Source organism: Castanea sativa, chromosome 11, assembly GCF_040712315.1.
Source record: "Castanea sativa cultivar Marrone di Chiusa Pesio chromosome 11, ASM4071231v1".
Lineage (NCBI taxonomy): Eukaryota > Viridiplantae > Streptophyta > Magnoliopsida > Fagales > Fagaceae > Castanea > Castanea sativa.
In genome coordinates this window covers 9651007-9666762 of record NC_134023.1, presented here as the reverse complement: position 1 = coordinate 9666762, position 15756 = coordinate 9651007, and the positions used below count along the sequence as shown (strand labels likewise).

Below are 15756 nucleotides of genomic sequence, written 5' to 3'. Positions count from 1 at the left end.
ACCTTGTTGCATAATGGCAAGGTGACGAGCCCAAGAGGGAACATATCAGCATTTTATAGCCTTTGTATATCTTATGCACTTGGTGGTAAGGCCTTCTAGTAATGAGGTCGTCCACCTTGTTGTCCTTAGACTGGGGTCGTCCACTTTGTGGACTTTGGAATAGGTCGTCCATTTTGTGGACTTAGGAATAGGCCGTCCACTTTGTGGACTTAGAGGTAGGCCGTCCACTTTGTGGACTCATAGGTAGGCCGTCCACTTTGTGGACTTAAAAATAGGCCGTCCACTTTGTGGACTTAGATGTAGGCCGTCCACTTTGTGGACTTAGAGGTAGAGGATTTGCTGTTTTCTTCAAGACATAAGAAATTTACTAGTCGTTTCTGAATGAACCTCCTCTTATTATGATGAATGCATAAGTAAAATTTTGTTCAAAAAGAAAGATAAATATACTGTAGACAGGAATAAGTTAAGACAAATAATTAAAGATCGTAAACTGGTAATGAGGAATAACGTTCTGCTTGCTATCTTCTACTGGTAATACTTTCTGAGATGCTTAGCGTTCCATGGGTGCCGTAGTCTCTGCCCGTCAAGAGTCTCTAGGTGATAGGTGCCCTTTCTTAGCCATGATACGATCTTGTAGGGTCCTTCCCAGTTCGGGCAGAGCTTTCCTTGTGTGGGATCTCTGGCTGCGCCCATTACTTTCCTTAAAACAAGATCTCTGACTTTGAAGCCTCGGTGCTTGACTCGGGAGTTGTAGTGCTTGCTTACGAGGTCCTGGTATCGTGCGAATCTCTGCTCAGCCACCGCCCTTATTTCGTCAATTAGATCCAGTTGTAAACGAAGCTCTTGATCATTTCTTCCCTCGTCGTGATTGTACACCCTATAACTTGTGAGTCCTATCTCAGCTGGAATGACCGCTTCACTTCCGTATGTCAGCTGGAAGGGGGTTTCTCCTGTAGGGGTTCGTACTGTCGTTTTGTATGCCCATAACACGTTGGGTAGCATCTCAGGCCATACGCCCTTTGCCCCCTCGAGCCGAGTCTTGATGATTCGAAGCAAGGAGCGGTTGTTTACTTCCACCTGTCCGTTTGCCTGAGGATGGGCTGGGGAGGAATAATGGTTCTTGATTCCTAACTCTGAACAGAAGGCTCGGAAGGAGTCGTTGTCAAATTGTTTTCCGTTGTCCGAAATTAAGACTCTTGGAATTCCATACCTACAAACGATGTTTCTCCATACAAAACCCATTATATTCTTTTCAGTAATTGTGGCTAGGGCTTCAGCTTCAACCCATTTGGTGAAGTAATCGATGCCGACGACGAGGAACTTCAGCTGCCTTACTGCCATCGGGAATGGTCCCATGATATCCAACCCCCATTGGGCGAATGGCCATGGGGCCGTTATGGGGGTCAATTCTTCCGCTGGTTGCCGAATGATGTTGCTGAACCTTTGACACTTGTCGCAAGCTCTCACATAAACCTGGGCGTCATTTTGCATTGTCGGCCAATAGTATCCGGCCCGAATCAGCTTTTGTACCAATGACCGTGATCCAGAGTGGTTGCCACATATTCTCTCGTGTACTTCTCTCATAACATAGCTTGCTTCTTCGGGGCCTACGCACCTTAGGTATGGTCGAGAAAAGCCCCTTTTGTAGAGGACGTCCTTTATCAAGACAAACCGCGCAGACCGGACCTTCAGCTTCCTGGCAGCCTCCTTCTCATCAGGCAACGTGCCATTTTTTAGGTAGGAGATCAAGGGCGTGGTCCAATTGTTTTCGGAACCAATTTCCTGTATGCTGACAACGTCAATTAACGGTGAGGACTGAGTAAAAGAAAGTACCTTGTCAATGGTGGTCGTAGGCTCCGCAGATGCGGCTTTGGAAAGTCGGTCGGCATGTTCGTTTTCTCCCCTTGGAATTTGGACTATTTTGGCTTGCAGCCCGTCTATTCTCTTTTTTGCTTGCTCCCAGTACTTCTTCATTCTTTCACCCTTGCATTCGTACTCGCCGTTTACCTGGCTTGTGACGACTTGGGAGTCGCAATGAACAACCACGTTCGTGGCCCCTATAACTTGAGCAAGGTCTAAACCTGCTATCAGGGCTTCGTACTCAGCTTCATTGTTAGTTGTAGGAAAGTCGAGGCGAATCATACATTTGAGCTCGTCGCCTTCCGGAGAGTTAAGCACGATCCCTACCCCGCCAGCCTTCTTGTTGGATGACCCGTCAATGAAAATGCTCCATTGGGGATTCTTTTCCTCTTCGCCTTCCGCGCTGGTGAACTCCGCAATGAAGTCGGCCACTGCTTGCCCCTTGATGGCAACGCGGGGGCGATATTGTATATCAAATTCGCTTAGTTCTATCGACCACAACGCCATTCGTCCGGCAGCCGCGGGGCTGCCCATTGCTTGCCGCAAAGGTTTGTCAGTTAGGACGACTATTGTATGGGCTTGAAAATATGGCTTGAGCTTACGGGCCGCTGTAACCAAAGCGAAGGCGAGCTTCTCCATGGGGGGGTATCTCTCTTCTGCACCGTGCAATGCCTTACTCGCATAGTACACGGGTCGTTGAATCTTATCGTCTTCTCTAATTAAGGCCGCACTGACAGCTGCTGGGGAGACGGCCAGATAGAGGAACAGTTCTTCTCCTGGTTGCGAGGGGCTTAGCAATGGCGGTGAAGAGAGGTAGACCTTTAGATCTTTGAACGCTTGTTGACACTCGACAGTCCATTCAAAGGATTTTTTCAGTGTTCGGAAAAAAGGTAGACATCTATCTGCAGCCTTCGACACAAATCTACTAAGCGCGGTGACCCTACCATTGAGGCTTTGTACTTCCTTAATATTCTTAGGAGGGGCCATCCCCATAATGGCCTGAATCTTGTTCGGGTTGGCCTCGATCCCTCTTTGGGATACCATATACCCTAAGAACTTTCCTGCCGTCACTCCAAAGGCACACTTGCTTGGGTTGAGCTTCATGTTGTAGGAGCGAAGAGTATCAAATGTTTCCTTAAGATCCTCCAGATGAGCTTCTTCCCTTTGGCTTTTGACCAGCATGTCGTCGACATACACCTGGACGTTCCTTCCAATCTGTCGTGCAAAAATCTTGTTCATGAGCCTCTAATAGGTTGCGCCAGCATTTTTCAGGCCGAAGGGCATGACCTTGTAACAAAAGAGGCCTTGGCTTGTTACGAACGAAGTCTTCTCTTGATCAGCTTCATCCATTCGGATCTGGTTATACCCGGAGAATGCATCCATGAAGCTTAGCAACTGATGCTTGGCCGTAGAATCCACTAGGATGTCGACCCGCGGGAGGGGGTAGCTATCTTTGGGGCATGCTTTGTTTAAGTCCGTGAAGTCGACGCACATCCTCCATTTCCCGTTGTTCTTTTTGACCATCACGACGTTCGCCAACCAATCGGGGTAATACACTTCCCTGATAAATCCCGCTTCTTGCAATTTGCGGACTTCTTCTGCTATTGCTTGGTCTCTTTCTTGGGCAAAGGTTCTTTTCCTCTGTCGGATGGGCGGAGAAGATGGCGACACGTTCAAGCCATGAACATAGAGGAATGTCGGGTGGCGACAGAGCCTGTCGAGAGGCTCGAAGACGAACTGATGATGCCGAAGAAATCACCAGTAAGCTGCGAATACTCCTCAAATCGAAGCAACACTTGTGAAGAGAAAATAGATGATCGAACAGAGAGCACCGGTGTGGTGCCGGCCAAAAACCCTCCGACGATCAAGTTAGAGTCTTTCAAACAACCCTAGAGTGCCAGAGTTGGGATAATTGTGCGTACCTTTGGGTTATGAGGGTTTTTGGGGTATATATAGTGGTATGGGGCCGAAATAAACGCCTTGGTGAAGAAGTACTTTCCTTTTAGAAGAGTAATTCGTGGATCTTTGCCTATTGTATAGAGCCCTTTCCTTATAGGAATCTTCTTGACTAAAGTCGAACGTGTAGCGCAAGAACTTTCCTTATATTCACGTATGTAGAAGTCAAAAGAAGCTAAGAATGAAGGTTGGATTACTCCTTCAGCTTTTGCCCCTGCCAAGGTCGTCAGCCCACGAGGACCTCCTATACTGCCGTCAGCCTATGTATGTCTCCACAAAGAACGTCAGCCAAGGACCTCTACAATCAAGATCGTCAGCTTTGACTCGTCAGCTTAACGTCGCTACGTAAGGGGCAGGGCATCAAACGTCATAAAAGAGGCATCCTAATGAGACTGGCTGACGGGTTGTATATTCCCGTCAGCCTTCTTAAAAACGTCACTATCAGAAAGGTTAGGGATCAAATTGAAATATGGTGTAAAGGATAGAGACTAGATATATATGGTGTATTGGATAACAGACATTTTGTCAATTTTCTTCTCTAGTGTATTCCAGTGGATTCAAGGAATCACTCTTGGATTTGAGTTTACTATCTAGAAACTAATAGTTTAGTTTCTGCCTATCAAAGAGATAATTGTATGTGTTTTTTTTAAGCTTTCTCGACTTCATTTCTCCACCAACCTTCCCAGAGAGACCTCCATTAAGCACTAATGGAAAACCATCAATAAGATTGAATATTTAGACGGCTTCCTAAGTTTCCACAACTTCACTCATATGCCATCAGATCATCTTGCTACGTTCATCAACCCAAAATATTTTTGTGGGCAAAATCAAAGTGGAGGGAAAAAAAGATTAGGAATAGTGAACACTAATCGTGCAGTTTGCGACATTGCTGTGATCAAACTAGTTGCGAAATGGTTATGACATGCCTAATCACCACTCTGATCTGATTCATTTGCCACATGTCACTCATTGGTTGTGCAGGTCGCCTAAGGTCGCAAGATGTCCTTGACGGCAGCTTTCACAAGTGTAGAGGGCTCAAGTAGTCTCTATCCCAAATACAATTAGGCCCAGAAAGATAAATTTAACTAGAATAAAAAAAAATACATATAAATTTGCAACGAGATAAAACTAATAAAAATAAGGAGTTTTTGTAAGGAGTTCACAAAAAGTATTTTCGTCTCATGCTAATTGCTTTCTGCAGTTGCCAACCTGTAACAACAGACGTTAACCTCACGGTATATGTGGTCAATAGAGACTTGCCAAGGTCTTTCTAGTAAGTGCCTGCAATCAGTAATCAACTTAGTTAAATCCGGTGGGAATAATGAAAACGAATTTCTTTGCAATTTGGTTGCTAATAATGACTTTCTTACTAGGATTATTTATTTATTTTCTAATTTAATTTAATTTAATCCATATATAATCGCCCACAGTTCTACTTTAATTCTCCCCCTGTTCCTGTTGGGCCTATCATTTCTTTAGCTCTGTCATCAGTGTTTAGTTTTATCATTTGGGTTGCCTGAAAATTAGTCTTTTAGGACAAGTACTAGCCTCTGATGGTATTTTATAGTGCATACATTTACAAATAAAAAAGTTGAATTTTTGGTGGGCACCAAATCTTCCAAATCCATTTCTGGCCCTGTGTGTTTGGGCTCGGTTCCCTCGTATTCAATGATGGATCTAAAAGTAGACTGAACAAAACAAAATTCCAAGTTGAAAGGCCGAAAACAAATGACAATTTGTTGGGTAAAGTAAGAAGGTAAATCAAAAGACAAATGCTTAAGATCCTAAAAATACCATGTTTTGTAATTAAGTCAGTTAGTGTTATCAGTTTCTTTGAGGGGGCCTTGAATGAAAGATCCCAAAGGCCTACAGTTGATTTAACATTGTTGTTTTAGCATATATTTATAGTCACATCAGAGTCATTGGGCAGTGACTTGGAGAAGTAAATTTGCTAAAAGAAAGATTTTAGAAAAGTAGATTCAAGAAAAATAATCGGAAGAAAATTTTATAATTGCAATCAAATCTAAACTTACGGTACTAGAACAAGTTTGGGTCCCGTGATAAGAGCTAGCTTAAATTTATGGAAGGAAATTCAATGGAATAAAACATTTTTTGAGCTTATTCTTACCAACTACACATGCAAAACAACAAAAGAAAATTATACCCGGCCTCTATCGAGGATCAATATCAGGCTCTTTATTAAGAATATTTACTTCAATTGCTTTTCTTCCAAGAGAAAATGCTGATTTTTTAGGCAAAGGTAATGGTGTACTTTTATTAGTCAACATATGTAGCATTTTTGACATAGTAGAACGATCAATTGCAGCATCTTCCACACATAAGAGACTGGCATGAATGCATCTCAGCACTTAATCTACTTTGTATAAAGTAATGCAAACAAATATGCTGAAGAAGTGAAATGAAGCTTGAAGATAAATAATTGAATTTTCCATACCAAATAGGAAGTAGTCCAAGCTTTTGTTGGGTATGTATTCATAAATTAACATCCTTTCTTCTCCAAAAATGCAGCAACCTTGAAGCTTAACAAGATTCACGTGTAGGAGCTTAGATATGAGTATCAATTCATTTTGAACTCAATTATTCCTTGCCCTGAATTTTTTGATAATTTTTTTACGACTATTTTTTGTCCAGATAGAAGTGTTCCCTATTGTAATGATCAAATAAGGTTTAGCCTCAGATAGTCATAAGTTAATTTAAACATATCTCTTTAAAAAAAATTTAGTGTTTACCATGTAAACAGGTCCAAAGCCCCCTTTTCCAAGCTATCTTTCCACTGAGAAGTTGTTTGTGGCTACCATGATAGATTCATAGCTAAATGTACTTACTTCAGGCCTCTTCTTTCTATCAATTGGAACCTCATTCTCATCGATAACAGTATCTGAAAAATAGATAAATTATGCAATTCTTTTTCTTCCTCTGTTTCTTTATTTCCTTTATTAATTTACTTAAAGTCATAAGTTTTATTTAACCAAAAAAAAAAAAAAAACACAAATAATCAAGAAAGTACAAAAATTAATCAAATGTGTTCAATATGTTAGGTTCTAAGTACTTAGGAACTAATGTATTAGAACTCTAATGTGTATTGTTGGCAAACCATGATCAAAACAGGTGTCTAGTTATGTTTTAGACTTGCTCAAAGTATGTTTTTAATGTAAAGTTGGAATCAAGTTAACTATAGAAGTTACTATGTATTTCTGCCTGACTCGATCGATTGAGAATTAGACTCGACTGATCGAAAGTCGTGCAGATTGTTTTTTCTACAGAATTTCCAACTTAGCCCTAAGCCCATATGACGTGTAGGGTTTTATGTTTTGCCCTAGGTATAAAAGGAAAATTCTAGTCACGTTTTTGAGGTTCCTCATATTGCTGTTTGTGTGAATCTCTTGTGAGATCTGAGAGGTGTTTACCTTCACACAAGCTTAGGATTATCAAGAAGGAGATTGCTTCAAGAGCTTGATGATCGTTCAATTACTGCCATAAGAGCTTAAAGATACACAAGTGGGAGTGCTTGTACTTGCTGGAGAATCCAAGAAAGAAGGAGTCCGTGGTCTCGGAGCTTGCATGTGGTCGTGTCAGTAAGTTTCTACTGATGGGAAGCAATAGGATGTTAGTGGTCTAAGTCGCTATTGTACAACTTCGATTTTTTCATAGTGGATTCAGGTTTACCTTAAGGATAGCTAGGTTAAATCCTCCCCAAGTTTTTTACCGGTTTGGTTTTCCTAGGTCATTATATCTTTGTGTTTTTATATTTCGCACTTTGCATTGATATGATTATATAATTGTGTTAACCTAGATCTGGAATTTGGACTAAGTAATAACTTGGTTTGTTAACTACGTTAATCAAATTGTGGTTTAAGAGGTCTAAATAACTCTACAAGTGGTATCAGAGCGGGTAGCTCTTGTGTGTAGATCTTTTTATCTCTGAGCTGATCCTTGACCCCTGTTGTCATAGAACATGGACACTCTCTTGTTATTCCTCCCCACTTTGATGAGAATAATTATGCTTACTGGAAAGTAAGGATGAAAGTTTTCTTGAAATCCATTGATGAGAGAGTTTGGTACTCTGTTGAATACAGATAGGAGAAGCCCACTACTCCTGTGAGTGAGTGGCAAACTTCTTAGAAAGAAGCAACTGCTTTCAATAGCAAGGTTATGAATGCTATCTTTAATGTTGTTTTTATGAAGGAATTTAAGAGAATCTCTAATATTGAGGTTGCTCACACTGCTTGGAATATCCTCTAGACTGTGCATGCAGGCATAAAGGCAGTTAAGATCAATAAGTTGCAATAATTAACAACTAGATTTGAAAGCATCAAGATGTCTAATGATGAATCTTTTGATGAATTCTATGCTAAACTAAATGACATTGTTAATTCTGTATACAACTTGGGTGAAATCTGTGATCAACCTAAAATTGGTAGGAAGATTCTTAGATCTTTAACTGAAGATTTTAGACCCAAAGTGACTGCCATCACTGAAAGCAAGGATGTGAACTCCATCCCTGTTGATGAACTTGTAGGATCTCTTCAGTTCTATGAGTTGGACCTACCCAAAATTAGCAAATCCAAATCAATGGCTCTTAAGTATGTTGATGATGTTGATGTTGGTGGATTTGATGATGAACTCTCTGCTATAGAGATTGCTTACCTTGCCAAGAATTTTAGGAATTTTCTTAGAAATAGCAACAGAAGGGCAAGAGGTAAAAACGCTAATGAACCTAGAAATTTTAGGAAGACTGATCCCACTAAGGTCAACAAAATTGATAAACCTAAAGAAAAATTAGGTCAATCTTCAAATAATTCTATGGGTCCTCAATGTTTTGGATGTCAAGGGTATGGCCATATGAAATCTAAATGTCCAACATTCTTGAGGTCTAAGAGTAAGGCTATGGCCGTAACCCTTAGTGATGATGAAATTTTTGATGATGAGTCTGGTTGTGACGAGGATGGAAACTTCATTGCTTTCACTACTATTGTTGTAGTCAATGAGAGTATGACTGTTGAAGAGAACCCTTTTAATGGGGAACTCTCTGAGGATACAGATCTTCAAGAAGCCTACAATAAACTTTGCAAAGTTGCTACAAAGGATTCCATGAGTGTTGAATTAGGCTTAAAGAAAATTGTATCTCTTGAGCTTGAAAAGAAAAATTTGCTTATGAATTTGTTTGATGCTACTGAAATTTTGAATAATGTGAAGATTGAGAAAATGCTTTTGCTTGATAAAATTAAATTTTTGGAACATGAACTATTTGTTGCTAGAGAACAAACGAGTAGGTCTGCTAGTTCCAAACTTGATCAGATGTTGAGTGTTCAAAAGTCTCATTCTGACAAAACTGGTTTAGGTTTTGTAGAAAGCATCAATGTCTCTGCACCTAATTCCACAATCTTTGTTCCTTCGTCTTCTTCTGAACCTCCTGTGAGTGAGGTTGTTGGTGATGTTGTCAAACCCATAGAAGTTTCGCCTCGAAAGAAGATTAGAGTTGATTTGAAAGAGTCTAAACCTCAGAAGTCTACTCTTTCTAAGAACAGGACACATGATAACCTGCTTGGGTTTGTCATTTTTGTGGAAAGTATGGGTACATTCGTCCAAACTGTTACAAGTTTCAAACGGCTAAGAGAGCAACCAAACCAAAAGTACATGTGCCTCAAGCACAAGATACTATGGTACTTATTGGTGAGTTGGTAAAGGTTCTAAACCTTTATTCCAATTCTGGAGTTAGAAATCATTCTAATATGAATCAGAACTCCAATGCTCAAGGTGCATCTAAAAGACTTTGGATGTAAAGGCTCAATCTAAGTGAGTCTTTTTGACATGGTCCTTGTGCTTCATTGCTCTACTCTTTGTGACCATTTTTGCTTGTTTTTTTTTTTGTTCTCTTTGTTTTCTAGGATTTGCATTGCATAACATTCATGCATTTTATTCTAGGATTTTTTTATTAATTTTCACTGAAAAAAAAAGGGAAAGAAAAGGGGAAGAACAATGTGTTTTGCATTTATTTTCTTGGTTTTTTGAAAACAACGTTGGTCAATTTATTTACACATAACATGTCTATGTCTTGTGTTTAACTTGGATGAGTTTATTTCTTGCACTTTACTAGTTGAAACTTTGTAGTGCATGTTGTGTGAGAAGTTGTTTGTAGTTTTTGACTACTTTGTCGTGATCTTGAAGTCACTAGTCTTTGACTGTCGGACTTGAACCTTTTGAGAAAGGCATAAATAATCATCTCACCACTGTTCACTAGCCAATCATGAATACCTTAGTGCATATCATAAGATTTTGTGCCCGAGAAAGTGTAGCACATGCACAAAAAGAACATAAGATGTAGCCTCGGTTTATATAATTAAAATTGGTGAGTACATTCTTAGGCTCAATGCTAAATCAAATAAATAAAATTGGTGTGTACATTATCTCGGCTATTTTTAATAAGTTTCTGAAAAACTTAAAATTTGTGTACATTATGAGACAAAATCAAGAACTTACATGATTGCAAGCTTATGATCTAGGAGATGTGGGAGTTATATGATGTAACTCTTTAGGTGATAGTCTCTTTCAAATTCTTTGTGATGAATTTTGTAGACTTTGTGGTTGACTTCCACTTACATATCACCTCATATGTATCTCAAGTTTCTGCTAATTATACACACTACACAAGTTATTCTTTGCTAAACTTTTTTACATGCTATTTTGGTCTGGCCAACCAAGTTTGAAAATGCCTTGAGTTTTATGCAAAATAGATTTGATGCTTGAGATTTCAAGGAAAATGTTTGAAAATCTACACTTTGAGTAAACTGGGTTCAAAACATGTGTTTTTGAAATGCATTTCATCTCACACTCATGCATTTTATTCATAATATTCAATGGTTTGAGGAGTTTCTACATAAAAATGATCTATTTTTTCAAAAACTGTGTTTTCCAGAATTTCAATTGATCGAATCTGTTTTTCGATCGATCAAAATTGCGATTAAATTTTTGGTTAGCTTCTGTCTGTTTCGATTAGTCTTCAATCAATCGAAGCATTTTCAACCGATCGAATCTATTTTTCGATCGATCAAAAATTGTGTAGAGACTTTTTTAAAAAGGATTTATTTTCACTTTTCAAAAGTTTTTCAAACTTTCTCTCTCTATAGGATCCGGTCAAGGCTCCAATCCAATTTTTTGTCATTTTCCTCCGTTATTTTTGCAAGGTTTTGCTCTCCCAAGGCTGGTAAGACCTTTTTACCCTTTCTTTTGCATTTTATTTCATGTTTCATGCATTTATGAGGGATTTTCGTACCTAAGCATATTTTGGGGTTTTTGATGATTCAAGCCTTATTTTTTGAAATTGATCAATGGGTTTTTGTCCTATGATGCTATCATCATGATCTATGGTGTTTAATTTGATAAAAATTGTGTTTTGTAGAGAATTGAAAATTCTAGGGCTTGTTTTGATCCAAATTGGGGATTTAGTTCCAATTGAGTTTGATTGATGAAATTGGCTTGTTAGTTTGATGTAATTGATCATTATAAACTGTTATATAACTTGTGTGGTGATCAATTGGTCAATTGGTAAAATTTCTACAAGTGGTTTTTCAAAATTTTGGAGTTTATGCTTTAAACTCTATGCTCAAGCCAATTTTGTGATTCTAAACTTAAAAATTTGAACTTGTTGTCACTGCATTAGAGCATGCATCATGACATTTATCTGTTCATGCATCATATAGATTTTTTTTATTGTGCTAACTTGCTATCTGCCCTTGTGTTTTGTTTTTGTTCTTTCTCTTGTGTCTCTGTTTCTTACTCTAGCACCATGCCTAGGAAGACTAGAGCAAATAGATCATCCACCTCTACTTTTGACCCTTCCTTTGAGAGTGACAGATTCTTGAGTGCGAAGCACCAAGAGACCTTTGAGACCCTTAACACTAAGAGAAAGATTTGGGCTGAACGTAAGGTTCTGCTAGATGAGCTTGATCCTGCCATTAGGGCAAACTTTGAGCGTCGAGGCTGGTTGTCTCTTTTGGATTTTGATTCCCCTCATCCAACCATCTTGATTAGAGAGTTCTATTCGAACCTCTCTATTCATTCTTATGATTCCAGCACTCTTGTGAGGAGTTGGATTCGTGGTGATGAGTACACCATTACCCCTTCGGTAGTGGCTGATGCTCTTGGGGTGCCTCTTGTTCAGCATTCTGTTTACCCCTATGATGTGTCTCCTCCCCTAAACGAAATTATGTCATACATCACTGGTACTTCTATTCGGTGGGGTTCTGATCCTCTGATTACTTCTACTGAGCTCACTGAGTCTACCTATCTTTTATTTAGGATAGTGTGTCATTCCTTGTGGCCTATTTTGCATCTGCACACCATTCCTTTGGAGCGATGTGCATTTTTGTATGCCCTTGTTACGGATGCTCCTATTAGTTTTCCTCATCTGTTACTTCGTTCTTTGAACGAAGTTTATAGGAGTTCCTCCACGGCTCATACTCTTTTCCATCCTATTTTTATTCATAGGATTTTGTTGTTTTTAGGTTTGTCTGACTTCCCCGTTTCTGAGCCCGTCTATGTTATTGCTCCCACATGTGCCACCTTTCTTAGGCAGAGGTCTGCTCAGATGAGAAAGCGTTCTAAACGTCCTAGAGTTGAGTCTTCTGGTACTGTACCCCCTTCTTCTTCTTCAGGTGTTCCTTCTTGTGAGGAGTCTGCTGATCCTATAGGTGATGCTGTTGTTGATGTTCCTCCACCATCGATTTTGGATGACTTTGACATTCATCGTACTTTGGAGTCTGTCGTGACCGTTCAGGCGGCTCATGGTCAGATTTTGGTGGACATTCTTGATGAGATTCGTGCATGGCGAGCAGATTTGGCACTTCTTAGATGTTTGTCTTTGCCACCTCCTTTTGGTGATGGATTCTAATTTATCCTTTGGCATTCCGTCACAAAAAGGGGGAGTAGATTTTGTATCTAGTTAGGGGGAGTTTTGGAGTATTGGAGAGTTTGAGACTTTGTTTTTGTGAGAGCCTGTGGAGATTAGATTGTATCTAGGTGCTTCACCTTGTACTTATTGATTTTGGCTCCTGCTATATTCTTGTTAGGGGGAGATTCTTTTTATGTTTCTTTTTTTACTGCTTATAGACTTATGATTATGAGTTATTCATTGATATTTGTCTATATTTTGTGTTTTGTGAAATCAAGATTTTAATTTTGTGTACTTGTATTTTTGACACATACGTTTATGCGTTTTGTTTAGTGTTTCAGGAAATATACAAGTTGATTCAATTGAGCTGCTATCTACACTTGCAACTGATGGATAGTAGTTAGGATTAGATTTGTTATAATGGGCATATTTTTGTAAAGGACTTTTCTTTGTAAACTTTGAGCTTCTAGTTGTGTTTTGTCATGGATTGCCAAAGGGGGAGTTTGTTAGGTTCTAAGTGCTTAGGAACTAATGTATTAGAATTCTAATGTGTATTGTTGGCAAACCATGATCAAAACAGGTGTCTAGTTATGTTTTTGACTTGCTCAAAGTGTTTTTAATGTAAAGTTGGAGTTGAGTTAACTGCAGAAGTTACTGTGTATTTTTGCCTGACTCGATCGATCGAGAATTAGACTCGACTGATCGAAAGCCGTGCAGATTGTTTTTTCCGCAGAATTTCCAACTCAGCCCTAAGCCCATATGACGTGTAGGGTTTTATGTTTTGCCCTAGGTATAAAAGGCAAACCCTAGTCACGTTTTTTAGGTTGCTCATATTACTGTTTGTGTGAATCTCGTGTGAGATTTGAGAGGTGCTTGCCTTCACACAAGTTTAGGATTATCAAGAAGGAGATTGCTTCAAGAGCTTGATGATCGTTCAATTGCTGCCATAAGAGCTTAAAGATACACAAGCGGGAGTGCTTGAACTTGCTGGAGAATCCAAGAAAGAAGGAGTCCGTGGTCTCGAAACTTGCACGTGGTCATGTTAGTAAGTTTCTACTAGTGGGTAGCAATAGGATGTTAGTGGTCTAAGTCGCTATTGTACAACTTCGATTCTTTCATAGTGGATTCAGGTTTACCTCGAGGATAGCTAGGTTAAATCATCCCCAGGTTTTTTACCGTTTTGGTTTTCCTAAGTCATCATATCTTTGTATTTTTATATTCCGCACTTTGTATTGATATGATTATATGATTGTGTTAACTTAGATCTAGAATTTGGACTAAGTAATAACTTGGCTTATTAACTAGGTTAATCCAATTGTGGTTTAAGGAGTCTAAATAACTATACACAATATATACCTTGAAGTACGTCTTTTCTCCTTAGTAGATAACATACTATAATAGAAAAATTTAGAAACATAGCAACTGCGATTAAAATGCCAATCCATATCCACTTTTTTGTTCCTGCATGTTGTCATAAGAAGCCCATGTTAGTAATCCTTTGAGAAATCCTCTCTCCCTCTCTCTCTCTCTCTCTCTCTCTCTCTCTCTCTCTCTCTCTTTGCTTTTGAAGAAAATTACATATTAATTGCATATCGAAATTCTTCCAGTCAAAGAATTAATTATATTCATGTTTTAAATAGAATTGTCAAGTTTGAGTAAGAAACGCTTATAATCGACTTGTTTGAGAAAGTTTGGGAAATTTGTGTATTGTTCATTGGATAAAAAAACTAGTAAACATGCCACTCTGAGAAGGCTTTGTCGATATAGCATAAAAATGATATGAACTTGTCGATTCACCAGGATAGTAGCTCGAAATATTTGTCCAAAATTTGCACCCTGTTGCATTTTCGTATTGAAAATAAAAAGTCACACAGCTACAGTTGCTCCAGCAAGAAGCTTTACAGTCACTAAAGGAAAATTTTGGATTTGGAATGTAATACATATCTGGATTCTTCCATGAAAAACTACTTTTTAAGTTTAACTGTGTCACCATGATGCCTACACTCTGGCTGTTCCCACCTTTGACATCCTTCGTCGTTGTTATTGTCGTAACAATTATCTGCTCGTGCAATGGTCTGTTCACCTGCGTCGCTACTATCCAATAATTGCCCCATGAACGTTAGACCCCACGTCCCTTGCTGACTTTGATTTTTATAGTTGAAAGAGAAGGACTGTTCATCCTCATTTGAAACAATGTTGAAATCATACATTGATGTTATATCTAGAGAAACATTCTCAAATTGGTTGTCTCTCGAGACCCCACTTTTCCAAACATACGCTCCTCGTCGCTGAATGATCAATTGGCGTCCCTTTAGGTCCCATTTAAGACTGAAAGCCCCCGGAACTCCGAAGATGTCGCCAGTTAACCATGATGGGAGTGACCATGTTTGACCAGTTTTATGGTTCACTCCTAATTTCATACTTAGCAAAAGCCTTTGTCGGGGATGATCAAAAGTCTGCTATATCACCCGCTTTGTAAATCCATTGGAGTACACTTCTTGGAAGATGAAATTTCCAGAATCCAATAAAGTAGCTACAATGTTATTGGTAGGTTAAGCAGAAGAGCATAGCTCGATAGGTTCCGCACCTGGGCGCCTAATTTTCAATGCTCCTGCGTCGTTGGCCAAAGTAATCATGTCGGAGTTGTTAGCTGCAGTAATGACAGAACTTGCAAACCAGACAGTATAACTTTTGCCTTTGCCGAAACCCACATGCTCCGTACATAAGTATGTGCCGTTAGTTAATACAAACGTAGTACTCCACCGCAAAACGAACATCCCATTTGGAGAAACTAGCCTACTTGAGGATTAAGCGTCTTGCCAGGTTTGAGACTATTACGCGTCTCTATATGTTGAGCATGAGGAGTCCACAAGAATCAGAAGAAGAGCAACAACAGAAATTTGAGAAGGTGTATGTTCATGATTTCTGAAATGGTAATGCATAAAGAAAAGTATTTTCTACTTTCAAATATAATTTGGGTGATCTACGAGAGAATCATCGTGCGGTTGGACTAGTTGTTTATTTGTTAA

General features: G+C 39.2%; 1 pseudogene; it reads right to left on the bottom strand.

The window, feature by feature from the left end:
• Positions 1 to 15504, bottom strand: part of LOC142616038 (G-type lectin S-receptor-like serine/threonine-protein kinase At1g67520) — a 67295-nt pseudogene extending 51791 nt beyond the window's left edge.
• Positions 15505 to 15756: the final 252 nt, after the last annotated feature.